This window comes from Paroedura picta, chromosome 6, assembly GCF_049243985.1.
Source record: "Paroedura picta isolate Pp20150507F chromosome 6, Ppicta_v3.0, whole genome shotgun sequence".
In the NCBI taxonomy this organism is placed as follows: Eukaryota; Metazoa; Chordata; class Lepidosauria; order Squamata; family Gekkonidae; genus Paroedura; species Paroedura picta.
In genome coordinates, this window is record NC_135374.1 from 42,229,830 (window position 1) to 42,245,188 (window position 15,359).

Below are 15,359 nucleotides of genomic sequence, written 5' to 3' on the forward strand. Positions count from 1 at the left end.
TGGCAGCATACCTTATTGAGGTCCCTTCTTTCCCAAAACACTGCCATTCCTAGGCACTACCCCCTACATCTCTAGGAATCTTTATTTGACATAAACATCTAACAAAGAACAGGGCCCCTTTAAAAAACATTCCCACGTTTCCATCAATCTGCCAACAGACCTATTCCAAGGGGTGGCACTAGAAATACTAGCTTTAAATGGTTTAATGTATTATTTTAATTATGTATTGTTTTATTGATGTTCTACACTGTCCTGAGCTAGTACACTGGGAGGGTGGTATATAAATGGAATTAATAAACAAAGAAACTCAAGGTTCAACCGAGTCCTTCATAACAGCTTAACCAGACAGTTTATGCTAAAACATAAGTAAAACCATAAGTAAAACGTCTCCAGAATCGTGGAATTATACTAAAACATGAAATGGTTTTCTGAATACTACAGGGGACTGCTAATTGGACTCTTGGCATTTATGCTATGAAATTATACAGGGCTCCATCTTGTTTCTCATCAGGGATTTGGAGTGAAATGCCATCAACATTTGGATGACCCCCACCTCTGTCTCTCATTAACAGCTGGCAGGTGGGTCTGTGAAAATCCCAAAAAGGTGCCAGGAGAAGGCAATGGGATGGATGGGATTCAGTCAATACACCGAAGCTAAATCCAGACAGGATTGAGTTTCTGTTGGTCAGAGAAGAAGTTTCTTGTGGGTTGAATCGTTGGCCTATTTTGGAGGTGGTTACATTCCCCCTGAATAAACCGGATTGTAGCTTATAGGTGCTGCTGAATCCTGGTTTACTGTTCTCTGCGATCACATAGTGGCTTTGGGAACATTGTTTTAAAAGTCTGCAGGAGCCTGATCTGGATCGGGACCATGATATGAAGGGAAAAGGGGCTGCTGCCTTTCCCACTTGGTCATTTTTCTGAGCCAAAATGGTTTGGCAGAAGCCCTTGAAGTGCAAGTTTAGGATCACCTGGCATTTTTTCTTTTATTATTTATTTCACAATTTGGAAAATAGTAAACCAATACATTTTTGCTATTGGACACTGCCAGCGAATATTGGTTCCACATTGTCTGAAGATGTGCATCTTTATATCCATTTCCATTCCCTATTCTTGGAGCTGATATATTGAATAGTCAATTTAATTTGCAATACACATTTCAGTCCCTTTGTACCTCACATGGTCAACTTCATGTCCTATCAGCTAGATGTACATGGAAGGTCTGTGCTGAGCATTTAATTCCCAGGCATATGTGGGCTCCTCGGATTATACCACAAGAAAACTGATTCCTGGCCAAGGTTTTAAACACATGGTGAAAAAGAAAGATCTGTTTATTGGTTCTAGCATGGTCTTGATCAGTGGTCATTCAGGCTCGGGATATAAAAAAAGAAGTTGGATTAAGAAAGTGAAGGCTGGTGGCTCAGAGGGGGGCAGTCCAAGTCAGCCCTTTAAACATGAATATTGGGGTCAAACTGGAGCCAATCTGTGCAGGGTTCCAACAGCTTCCTTTTAACAGAAGTACAGTTGTGAAGGCTGCAGCTTTGATGGGAGCAGTGACAGGGATTCTGTGGACAGAACAGCCAGAACTCCACTCAAATTGGAAGGCAAAGAGAGAAGACAAAGTTCCGAGTCCAGTATGGCTGCGATTTGTTTTTGGTTTATGGTTTGTTTTTGTTTTTAAGTGATAGCAAGACTGATTGTACATCTTCCAGTAGTTCTCCTTTGGTAGGCCATAAGAAATCAAGAAGCTTTGGCTAGCAATTTTTTGTCAAGAGATATTGTATGACCCTAATGATCATATAATATAAGCTATCCTCAGTACCCAATTGCCCTCCGAGGCCTGTGTTTGTGTCTGGACACTGTCAGAGAAGTCAGCTAAGGAAACATTATAAACACTGTAAAAGAGTGGAGTAAAATAAAAGCACTGCGTGTAATTGGCTGGCAGCATCTGTGATTCCCTGTTTTTGACAAATGGGTTCCTGTCTGTCCTTTGCAGTAGCTTTTCCATCAATCGTTCTGCTCCCACTCCATATGGTACTCTTGGCAGTCTCTTGAATCTCTGTTCAGTTCTACCCCTGACTTCTATAATGCTCTTCAGAAGTGCTACTTGTTGCCAAAAGATTTCCCCATCATTTCTTCTTACTCGCCAGCCTCAGCCACATGTTGCTAACAAAGGGTACTGGCACCATTTAAAGGCTTCAGTGACTAGGGTTACCATGGCAACAGCCTCCTTGGCGGTCTTTGTTGCTTGTTAAAACTTTGATCTCTGTGAATGGCGGCTGCTGTTTCCTTGATTGACTAACCAAAAACAGAGAGGGATGGGAAAAGTTTATTTCAAGCAGAGAGAGAAAGGAGGAATTCATTACATGGACACACTCTCCCAATATATCTCCCAGCAAATTCCTGGAATACGGATGGCATGAACAGAAGAATTCTAGTTTGGGGTGGCAACTGAACCAAACTGGAATTTCCCCCAACTGAACTGCCTGGTTTGGATCCCCCTTTCTCCATGGCTGGAAGAAAGCGGGGGGGGGGATCATCTGTCCATTACACATCCCCCTGCTTCAAAGTGGAAGGAGCAAAATGGACGTGCTTAATGGCTCACAGCCATTTAAACATAACAGAGGATGGGTGGACCTGCCACACTGTTAAACTGCTGGCAGCCATTTCACTGGTTGGTTTGGTTTTCCCTGCTTCCAAACAGAGGGAAGCAAAACTGGTTGGTATAATAGCTCACAGCTATTTCAGCCTAATGGTGGGGCAGGTGCTCTTATCTGATGTTAGGCTGAAATGGCTGGGAATCATTTAACTGGCTCATTTTATTTTCCCCTGCTTGGAAGCAGGTGGGAGGGGCAAAATGAACAGGTTCAGTAGCTCACAGCCATTTCACTGGTAGGTTTTGTTTCTCTTTGCTTCCAAGCGAGGGGAAGCCGAAGCAACCAGTGAAATGTCTCACAGTCATTTTAGCCTAAAAATCAGGAAGGTATGCTTGGAAGCAGCTGACAGGAGGACCCATCCTGCTCAGCTGTTAGGTTTAAATGACTAGAAGAGCTGAACTGGACAAAAGTCTGGTAAATAAATCTAAATAAATCTAAATAAATAAATAAAATAAATGTTCGGGGAAGGTACCTTCCCTGAACATCGGGTAGGGGACTATGAAATGGGCTAAGTTGGTGTTGAATTCTGCCTCATAAACCAGTTGATGTCAATCCCTATCCTGCATACCCCTCTGAATTATGGAAGTCACATTTCCTCTCCTGCATATTTTCATAGTGGTCCTGGCTCCTTTCTTAGTGCCAGGGCTTGGCCAAAGATATACACACTCCCACTGCTGGAAAAATACTTTTTCTTTATGCCCTCTGCTGTTTCTATTAAATGGTTACAAGGTCAAATGACCATAATTCCAAATCCCCAAAGACAATTTTTCTACATTCCTTTTCCCTGCTTCCATTTGCATTATCTTATATGTACACAGCTTTTATCTTTCTCACTTCTTCCACACTAATTATTTGTGTAATATATTCTATATTTCATAATTGCCTTCCCTCCTTTTACAAGTACTTACCTCTTGCATTACCCCCCCCCCCTTGTTTCCTCTCCCTCTTTGGTTCTATATTCTCCTATATTCAAAGCCAAATCAATTCCTTCTATTTCCTAGTTCCTGCTTCATTCTGGTTACCACTTGATTATCTACATTGTTATAACTTCTGCTTTCAGCTGAGAGGCAGCAGGTGCATTTTAGGAAAACGGCTGAGAGGCAGCTGCTGAATATACTTGTATAAAAGGTGTAATCAGCAGTGCAGGGGAATAGAAACAATGACAGCATGTCCTAGTTTTTTTAAATTATTGAAACAAGGACAAACTTGCCACTTGGATATAGCCATCTGGGACAGCCCTAATAAAGTGGGCCATATAGTTGGCTTAGTTGGATGAGAGCTGTTCTTAGACACTGAGAAACAACAACAGGAAGGGTTGTAGTCCTCAGTGATAAGGGTGTTTCTATATATATTTAAATACACTAAAAACATGCTGCTGTTTCAATCCATTTATCAAAATGCCAGCAACTCCTTTTCCAGGAAGATGAGCAGTAATAAACAGAAAGCAAAGAGAAATGATTTGTTATGTGGATAGTTCAATATGCTTTTTTACCTTGCCTGCTTGTCCAGACTCTGTGCTCTTCTGCTTTGAATTGAGCTTGACACCTCTGCTAAGTGTAAGACAGAGATTTATTCCCAGTACACAATTACAGGAATAGGTGGGAAGACAGAATAAATGTCCTCATTTGCCCTCCGTATAGGAATGTACGGTTGTTCAGATTATCATTTCACTTGAGGCATTTAGCCCTTAATAGAGGTAGAAGCAGGCGTGAGTGGAGGGCTTTATCCTCCTGTGGTGAGATACTGTACTTCAGTGGTTCTTAAAGAAATATCTAAATTTGTATGAATCTACCCTCTTCGGAGAATAGCCACACTTAGCAGCTGTAAGGGATCTCTGTTAAAATATTGGGATATAGTCAATGGCACTTTATATGCAATGATATAACTGAACAGCGACCAGGATGTAAATTTTATGCCCAAATGATCCTTATGTCCTTTGTCAAAAATAACAGGAGGAAGACTGCCAAATCTTTTACCATCCCTTCAGCAGCCTTTGAGTAGCACACGCCAGATATTTCCCTGGAACCACTTGTGCTTCTGCTAGGGTAGAAATTGGGCATTCTAGACAACCAAACTCAATTTATGGGGTTACAACACTTCCACACCCCTCCTCTCTGGGCTGCAGTTGGTTTGGCCTATCTTTAGTCCTCTTGTCTATGCAGTCCTTTTATTCAGTCTTTTCCACAGCTTTAGTATCTAGGTGGCTGATTCTGCATCACAATTGGTACAAAACAAAGTAAAATGAATTGCCTTAGGAAGGTTGCTAAAGCCACCATATTCCTAGAAATCTTCTGGCTCTGTACTGGAGAATCCAGCATCTTTGCTTTTATGATTCTTACACTTTTATTTCTGATTTTTCCCATATATGGTTTGCATATTCCAAGGTAATACCTCATTATCTCAACTGCTTTGAGCATGGATTTAGCTATCCCACACTAACCATGACAAACTTCTCCCCTTCCGACCTAAAATTCATCAAGAAACCTTTTACTTCCTTCCCCACCCTGAGTGTGTTGCTTTGTCCTCTCTCGTTATATATTTTTGGTTCACTTGTTGCTCATCCCTGTGGGAGGAAAGTTGGCCTTCAATTAGCAAGCATTCATGACAAGCCTATGTGTTGCCTCCCCCTACCGTTGCTGTGGTAACCACTGGTATGAACAAGAGCGGCTGGGTCAGCTGTAGTGTTTTTCAGCAGCCTACTTAACAGCCGGTATTAAAAACTAGGATCAGGGGGAGGTTCAGGGGGAGAATTATGCAGCAATAGGAAGAGGGTTATCTTTGAATTAATTCAGCTAGTGGAAAAGAATCAAAATTATGAAAGCCGGCTGCGGAGCACGATTATTTAGTTATTTGTTTTCAAAGCTAGGGTAAAATGGGGAGCTAGATGGAATATTTGTGTCAACTGATTTTTATTTAGGTATGGCCTCTGCTCTGCCTTTTCCCAGACTGATCACTAAGCAAAGAGCTTAGTGAATTCCTTTACAGATTGAATTCTTCACAATAAATAGGGTGGAGAGGGCAAACAGAAAACTGGGAGAGATGGGAAAAATGGTTCTTGGTTTGTCTGAAGTTTTGCTGTGCTGTGGAATCCTGTTGTTTGCCTTTGTGTGAGACTGGAATGAGACACACTTTGTAAGGATCCAGGCCGATATGAATGTTTGAAAAGAACACATAAGAAAAAATGGGCTGCAAGAATAATGATCAGGCCTGCATTGCTTTGGAAGTTAACCTACTGGTTGTGGTAGGATTGCCAGGTCCCTCCTGGCCCCCGGGCATAGAGTTGTCAGATTCAGATTCAGAAAGTCCTGGAGATTTGGGCATGGAGCCTGAGGAGGACAAGGGCCTCATTGCGATACAGTGCCATATTCATCAAAAAAGCATCAATTTTCTTCAGGGGAACTGATCTCCACAGTCTGGCAATGAGGTGTAATTTGGGGGGACCCCCAGGTTTCACTGGGGGCTGATATCCCTAGTTGCAGCCAGTGCTCAGGAGGACTTGGACTTCTCTTTGCAGAAGCCATGATGGTTTTCCCTTAGTAGACTTTGTTCATCAATGTGCTTAATGATTCTACCTTTAATAACAGTTTCTACTAATTTACCAAAGGAAATAATCAACCAGTGACTAGATTTTTACTCAACAAATGACTTGATTATGGAATACACTACCACTGGAGGTGGTAGGGCATGAGCTTTAAATGGGGGGAAAGACAGATTTATGAAGGAGAGGTCTATCCATTGCTCCTAGCCTTGGTGACAGAAGGGAGCCTCCATGTACAGAGGTGGCAGACCTCTGACTGTGGGTTCTGGGAGACAGCAGATGAAGTCCATGTTCTCTATACTGTGTCTAGATGGATGATGTTGAACTTTGGACCTGAGATTGAGATCCTGAGATTTTGCTTGGGATTTGCTGGCCCCGGGCTCAAATAATAGAAGAGATTTATGGACCTACCATGAGCCAGACTTAAGGTTCAGTCACGGGCCTATGTTAAGGACCAATCACATGTCTTGGCAGGAACATGTATATAACAGTTCCACTGTTTTGTTTGTCTGTGTTCAGTTGTTTAGTATTTCTGGTTCCACTAAAATTGGTTGTTGGAGCTGAATGTCTATGTCTTAGTGAACCCATGGATTTAGTAGATGCTGTATGAAACAAGATGCTGGGCTACATGGATCACTGATCTGATCTAGCTTAGAATTGGTGGAGGATGTTTGACCCTTCCCTTTCTCCATTCTGAGTCACCCCCAGCTTTCCAACTGAGTTACAAATACATTTTTTGCCTTTTGAGACAAGGAGTCCTGTATTCAGAATACTGATAATGGAGAATGAAATAGAGAAATGGTAGGCTGGGAAGGATTTCCAGTGCAGTTCTAAACAGAGTTACATGCTACCTGTATCCATTTAAATCAATGGATTAAGGGGTGACTTGGTTTAGGATTACACTGTAAGACCTTTTCCTTACTGCACTGTCTATTTCAAATCTGACTGTTTCAGGAGTGTGGCAGATTGTGTGCGACGTCGTCAAAAATCAAAATCAAAATGGCACAAATATATTAAAGTCTTTTTTTCTTTTAAAATGAATATATTTCTAATGTTCAGTTTATCAATATCCAATAATTTCCAGCAACCAAAATTTCCAGGTGTTCTTATCATGCTTTCTATATCTTCTTCAGTGATTGCCAGACAATATCTGAACAAAATAACAAAATAACATAGGTATTACATATCACATAGGCAAGAGCTCTACTTTTTTCTGGGGCCGTACATGTGGTAAAACGAGAAAGCTACGGTGTTCTTCTACTTCCCTGATCTGCACCTACCAGCACAGCTGACTGAGAAGCCAGTGCCCTGTGTTCCTGTAGCCCCACCTTCTACCCAAGATGTTACCCCACTAGCCCCAGTTCCCGAGGTGTACCGGTCTACTAGGATTCACATCCCCCCCCCCACAATACCTGCAGAACTTTGTTTGTCAGCTGCTTAGTGACTACCTAAGCGGAGAAGGGTATCGTGTTTGTAGATCTGCTGAGGACTGACCTTGCGGTCCGCAGCAGGATCCAAACAGGCATGACATTGACCAATGTGTGACTGGATCCCATCTGCCAGATCCAATCAGTTTGAACCTGAAACTGACCTATAGCGTGCACTGGTAGGAAGATCTGTTGCACAGCAGGGAGGCAGTTTGTGGGGTGGAATGAAGACTCAATGCACCCATAGTTTGGCAAGAAAATGACCACAACTTTATTGTTATACAAATTGAGCGAAGGTGCCAACAGCGGTGGATCCAGCCATCTCATGGCCAGTGGACTGCAAGGAAGCAACCACACCAGCCACCAAACTAGCCCAAGAACCTCCATGTCATGTGTGCTCTGCACTGTGATGCATGCTGCACCCCGGAGTTGACAGGCAAATTGGGGCACCTGTGGGCAACTGCCTCTTCTAGGGCCCCCTCCTATTATCTCGATATGTGAGCCAGGCGGCCTCCCAGAGGGATGCTCTGTAGCTCAGCATCACACAACCCCTTCAGGAGGCCCCTACAAAATGGGCGAGGCTGGTGTGTAAGCTCATTCTCCCCCTTGAACAAACTGCAAGCTGTTACATATGTGTACACCAACAAATAACACATTTTTTAAAAGTCAATATAAGCTGAAATTAGAACAATGGGGAAAAGGGAGGGCTGGGTGGAATAGCTGCTGGAAAGATTAGAGCCAGAGGTCCGACATCAATACCAAAATTAGAGCCAGAGGTCAGGCACCGCTTTTAAAGGGACCACCTGCCCTGCCTCCACCCCATGTATATATGTTGGGGTGTTTTGGTGGATTTTGGTTCAGTTCTGCCTTTGCTTGTACCATGCAAGAGCTGATTGAACTCCCAGTGTCCCGGCTTCCTGGATTTAACAGAAACATTTAGTTGGGAGGATATATGCTTTGGGAGTACTGAACATACACCAATTGGCTATGCTCACAATACCCTATATTAGCGATCCCCAACCTGTGGGCCACGGACCACATGTGGTCCTTCGACTAATTGGAGGTGGGCCCCAAAGGACGCCTCCCCCCCCGGCCCTTTACAACACACTTCGGGTGTCATTGTCTCCCATCATTCCCAGATGGGACTATCTCGTTGCAGAGAAACAAGCTCAGGGTTCCCATTGATTTGTCATTGTCATGAGTTGAAAATAAAATGTTCCTTATGTTCACTGTTGTGGTATGTCTGTATCTTATTTTGAAGGGATGTTTAAACATTATCATAGTGATCAGAGAGCGTTAGGGCAGTGGTTGAGAGTAGAGGAGTAAACTACCCCCCCCCCCCGGGCCTCAGTAAAAGGCATTGAGTGGTCCCCGGTGAGTGGTGCCTGGCGTTGAGTGGTCCCCGGTGATAAAAAGGTTGGGGACCACTGCCCTATATGACAAATTGAGCCCCACATAGAAGAGAAAGTGGTAGGGGAATGCTGAAGGCCCCTTCCCCCATAAACCATAGGCCCATGTGGCATTTGAGAAACAAATTCCAAGCAGCTGCTGTCTGACATCTCTAGTTTGAAGATATTATTTTATTTTCATTATATACTGAACCCTTTGCTGAAGCAGTTCAGGAAAGTAGACAAATTCAAAGTATTCAAATTGGGGTTGCTTGATGGCCCTGGAGGGGTTTCCTGAATGAGTGGGAGTTAATTATTTTTTAATATATTTTAACAAAATTTGTCAAACATTTATTGGTTGATATGACCATATATGTCATCTCGACATCCCCAATGGCCAATGATGGGCTTAGGGGTAGAAGGGGAAGGGGCCCCAGGTGAGCATGTACACAGCTATGTTCCCAACCATATTGATTCTGCATGATTGCACCACTTCTGGGATTTTTTGAAACCTGAAGAATGTTTCAGGGTTTTTTCAATGGTAAAAAAATTGAGAAAGTTTTAAGATGGCCCTACTGCAGATGATTTTATATTATTTATTTCAAAACTATACTCTGTGTTAAATGAAACTATTAATAAAAATAACAGTTATGAATATACGGGGAAGAAACCTTGGGGTGTCCTTAATGATGAATGAATTGCATGAGGTCTGGACATCATCTGTATTCATCTCAGAGGCAATAAATATTCCCACTGTACCTTCAAAGCTTTGGTCAAGATGATATCTCCCCCCTTCCCCCCCAAAATTGCATAATTTCTGTAGAAAGATTTCAAATGGAATCTTGGAAGTCATGTAAATAGGTGGGATCTTTCTATCATAGTTGGTGGCAATGTCCAGCAAATTCTAAGTTATCTCACTTTTTGGACAAGTCACAAGTGGATACCTCTTATTTCTTGTTTGGAAGGAATGAAATGTCATAAGGGTGGAGAGATCTCTTCCAGATATAGGTTCCTTTTCGTATGATTGTTAAATCTGCATTTCCTCTAATAGTGTATTATATTTTATTTGTTTTATTTTACAATTAATATAAATTTGAAAAATTATGATTTAGCTAGCATATACAATTGATATACAATAGTACTAATTGGCATAATTATGATATTTAAAAGTATAAAAGCTTTTTTAACTAAGTAAAGTTGCAGTACACCAAATATTAAAGAGAGACCTGCAAACAGCTATGTAGTAAATAAAAGACAAGAAAATACAGGGTTTTAGTTTGACAGAGTCTATACAGTCATACAGTCATATTAGGAATATCAGCATAGTTGTATATCAAATTAAAATGTATACAATTAAAAATATCGAAGCATTCAGTAGTTCATTATCTTTAAATCGCCCGTGGCGCTGCGGGCGCCATCTTTAAACCGCCCGTGGCGCTGCGGGCGCCACGGACTAAATAAAAGGCTAAGGGGTTCTAGGGCGGGATGTGTCTGTGATGAGGAAGGGTCCGGATTGGACCCTTCCTCTGGACAGACAATTGGAGGGACCAATCGGCAGGTGCGTAGCACCTGCCGATTGGTCCCTCCGATTCCCAGCCCCAGCAACGCGGCTCGCAGTTGCTTCCTTTGCCACTGGCCTGGCGCGTCGGAGGCGCAAAGCGCCTCCGACATGTCAGGCCGCCGAGGGAGCGGGGGCTCCCTGCCTGCTGGCCTGAGCTGACGACTTCGCCGCTGGCCTGGTGCGTCGGAGGCGCAAAGCGCCTCCGACACGTCAGGCCGCCGAGGGAGCGGGGGCTCCTTGCCTGCTAGCCTGAGCAGCCGACCGAGCTCCGACGCTGCCGCACACACGAGCCCGCCGAGCGACCTCTGAGGGGCAGTCTGGCGGCAAGCCCTCCGCCCCCCGCCATTACCTGCATGCCTTGCGAGGCCGGAGGTCGCCGCTGCCGCTGCCAACACATCGCCCCCTGGCCCAGCCACCAGCGGACGCCAGGGTATGCTTCGCCGCCGCCGCCCGTACTGACGCGACCCACCACGGAGCGCCAGCTGCCCAGCTCCCATGACGCCGGCTGAGGCTGCTTCCGCCTGCCGCGCACGCGCTGGACGCCCCGCTGCCACCCATTATTACTCGCCCACCAGACCAGCCCACCAGCAGTGGCCGGTGCAGGAAGCTTCGGGGCACCCGGCGGCGCCGGCGGCGCACTCCACTACGCGGCCCAAGCTGATCACCTCCAGCGGCGCCACATGCAGCCGCTCACGCCTGCCACCCAAGCGCCGCCTGCGCCGCCACCCACCGGACACAGCCTGAGTGCCCAGCCAGCTTCCCAGCCGCTGATCGGGAATCCTCCGCAAGTCTCTACAGCCCGTCCACTTCCTCCTGCCCTCCAGCTTGCCCGCCGCTCGCCCCCCAGGACAACAGGTAGGCCGCGAGGTCCCACCCCTCCCGCACGACCCCGGACAGCCATGCCCCGCCGGACAGCCATACCGCCCTCATTGCGCGCCCTACTAGTGCCCGCTGCATTTTGCCTGCAGCGGGCTTATTTTCTAGTTGTATATATTTGTTATATTAATTGTTGACAATTGTTGACAAAATTAGTTACATCTAAACAATAAATACATGCTTTAAAATATGTGTATAATGTACACAGGAATTCTTTTCTGTTATAATAAAGCATGGCCTAATTTGTCAATTCTGCAAATCAGAATGCTGACATAAAACAGATGGTTCTGAAAATTCGGGGGGCCCTCCTAGTTTACAGGAAAATATGAAAACATTTTTAAAAATAGATTGAGGGGTTTAATTCCCCCCTCCCATTGAAGCTGCAGGTAGACAGGTAGGAGAGTCACTGGCATCAATGCCATTAGCAGAAAAGCTGCTGGGCGGCTGGCCAGGATAGTCCACTGCTGCCATTTCTGGGAGCGGGGGGGGGGGGAGTGGAGCTGCTGTGTGGGCCAAGAGAATTGTTGCTGCTACGGCAGTGGGAAGAATTGCCAGACAGGTGAGTGACTGTGAGAGTTATTGCCACCAATAGATACTTATTAAAATAAGAACACAAGAAACAAAAGTGATTTCTTAGCCTGTAATAATACGTTAAACTCTCAGGGAAAATTTAAATCTTGGCAAGATATCAGAGATGAAGGATTTAATGTCAAATGGTTATTATACCACCAGTTTCAAGACTATATGAAATAATGAATATGGAAGCTGGAGTTTTAAGAGGGAAGCCTGAGAGCCATTCCGCACCCAATAAAAATTGTGAAATTCTTACCTTTTGTAAATGCCATATTTTTGGCATTTTGTACGATGTCGTGAACATCCAGCATTGCAGCAGCAAACTGGCAGCTACATCCTCCATTTTAAAGCGCCTGTAGGAGAATCACATAAACTGGATTCTCCCTGCCATGTAGCGCAAGCAGGAGGAGAGCAGCCAGCAAGCCACTTGCAAAGAACACGTGCATTACCAAAGTAGCGAGATCTCCAGCTCCAGTGCCCGCCCTCAAGCTCACCTCCCTCTCTCTTCACCCGGAACAGGGCTCTCTTCTTTAAAAAACAAACAAACTGCCTGGAGCAACGAATAGGCACACAATCACCCAGGCAGAGCACAAAATAAATTTTTCCCCACTAGTTTGCCACCAAAACAACCAACCAAACAAACAAACAAAAATGCACATTTATTTTTTTAAAACTTCAAGGCTCCGGATTGCAAGAGGGCTTGCAGTAAAAGGAGCCCTGTGCATTTATGAATGCATCTGTGGATTTATGAATAGATGCATACGGGTTTAAATGCATAAGTCTCATTAAAAAAAATTAGCTCATATCATGGTCCCTTTAAAAGAGTGAGAAAGGTGTTTCCCCGCCTGTCTTGATTGACAGGAGGATGAGAGGAGCATGTATAGCGTGTTCCCCTCTTTTGCCATTTTAGCTGATAAACTACTACAAGTCTTGGAAGAGATATTTGAATATATGATGATAGCAGCCAGAACTATTTATATAGCAAAATGGACCACCTCACTGCCTATACCCCCTCAAAGAGCTCTACACTCCACCACTTCCAACTAGCGGTTGATCCCTGGCCCCAAGGAAGCTCGTCTGACCTCAACCGGGCCAGAGCTTTCTTTATCCTGGCTCCCACCTTGTAGAATGTGCTCTCTGAAGAGATCAGGGCCCTGTCTGAGCTACTGCAGTTCCACAGGGCCTGCAAAATGGAGCTCTTCTGCTAGGCAGAAGACACCTGCTGGGCCCCCCAGAAACCCTCCCCCATGAACTGATTCCAAACCAACTAACCTATGGGACTATAGTTGACAATGTTGTCATCATTTGTGTTGGAATTGTTGTATGGAAATGTTGGTGGAAATGTTACTGGTTGCTGAGGCTACTGTTAATATTGTGTTATTTGAAGTTGTTGAACTGTGCTTATCCCTACGTTCTATGTAAACCGCCCAGAGCTACAAGAGAGGGTAGTATATAAATTAAATAAATCAACGTCTCCTGATGTCTCCTGATGGAGTCCATTTCACAGGCCTAGTGGCCACTGCACAAGTCAAACCCAGAAGCCACTTGTGTGACTAGGGCTCAACTACAATTTTTGCAACTTGCCCAGACTTTTCCTGGGCAGAAGGTGTCAAGGGAGGCAGGGAGGGAAAGCTGAAGACTGTGCGGGAAGGCAGCTAAATATAGCTTGACTGATGTGTTGGAAAGAAAGAAGGAAGCAGGAAAAGGGGACAGTGTCTTTAAGAGGAGGGAAATAATAGAGTAGAATGGGATCCAAGGAAAAATGAGATGCCCCTTTGTGGGTCCCGTCTATTCTGTTCTATTCTGTTCTATTCTGTGTAATCTGAGCTTCTTCTAAGAAAGTATGGAACACTCCAGCTAACATTCATCATGTATGTTTTTTTTTTTGCTCTTATCTTTTCCTACAAAATTGGATATGATTTCCTTTCTTTGCATCATTCAGTTGCCTCTATCATCCTTGTTAGTTCTAAAATAGGCAAAGGGGATCCATAATGTCTAGATTTTCATTTTATTATGTAGCTGATTCTGAAAAGTTAGATAACAGATATGGATTCTCTTCAAAGCCTACATGGATTGCTTCCAGTTGACATGGAAACAGCTCAGATCAATAGCAGTTTGCAAAAAATAATAGTGACACGGGCTGTTTCCCCAGAGCTGTTTTGCTCCACTTTGGCTTTCATACTGCAGCTGTTATGGTGAAGTAGTATCTATATGTTCCTATCTTTGGGGAGGGATTGTGGCTCACTGGCAGAACATCTGCTTGTAATGCAGAAGGTGCTGGTTAAATCCCTGGTGTATGAAGACGGAAGGAATGGACAACAGGTGATGTAAAAAAACTCTGTCTGGTTGATTCCACATCAGCGGCGCCATTCCAGGCTGCTGCTGGTGTGTTGCTGTGGAACTACATGCTCTGCAGCGTGCTGTGTCCCTCTGGGAAACACAGTGGCGGCAGGAAGTTTCCGCCACACCAGGGGGGGGGGCAGCGGCAGTGGGGGACTTTTTATTTTTCTGGAAGGTGGGATTGCATTCCATGGAATCCCACCTTCTTGCACATTTTTTAAAAAGCCCTGATCTGCCCCACAGTGCCATGAAGCACCATGAAACTGTCCAGGGCATCCCCCCCTCATGCTGGCCTTCATAGGGTGGGGGGGAGTCGGGCCTGAAAGGCTCGGCTTCTTCCTAACCAGATGGTCCTGTCGCAGAACAGCCCCATTGACCACCACAGTGCGAAAAGGGAATGCAAAAGAATCCATGTCCCCGTAGTTTGGGGAACTTGGGGCCTGATCTGTGCTGGACCCAGGAGGGCAGTGGTCTGGCAGCAACATTGTGTGGACACAGGCCCTGGGTCCAGACTTTTCTACCCATGCAGAATAGACCTCTAAGACCCTGGAGAGTTGCTGCCAGATTGAGTAGACAATACTGATCTTGATGGACCAGGAGTCTGAGTGGAAGAGCCTCTGCTTTGCATGCAGAAGCTCCTAGGTTCAATCCCCTGGCATCCCCTGTTAAAAGGGCCAGGTAGTAGGTGATGTGAAAGACCACTTCCAGAGACCCTGGAGATCTGCTGCCAGTCTGAGCAGACAATATGGACGTTGCTAGACCAAGGGCCTGATTCCATATAAGGCAACTTCCTATGTTCAATATTTGCTAAAATTAGCACGTGTAATTCAATACGGAATATATCTTATATATTTTACTAGAGCATGGCTAAATTAGAACAGATGACTGTCCTAAGATATGTAGGTGCTATTACAGAGCTATTGTCCTATGATGAGATAAACAAAGCTAGATGTTAAGCTGGAGAGATGGAGTGCACTAACTTCTCTGCTTCTTTCCTTT

At 44.6% G+C, this 15,359-nt stretch overlaps 1 protein-coding gene across 5 annotated transcripts in view; it reads left to right on the plus strand.

Moving 5' to 3' along the window:
* Nucleotides 1–15,359, plus strand: part of ILDR2 (immunoglobulin like domain containing receptor 2) — a 61,347-nt gene that overhangs the window by 26,672 nt on the left and 19,316 nt on the right. The gene's annotated exons all lie outside the window — the stretch shown is intronic.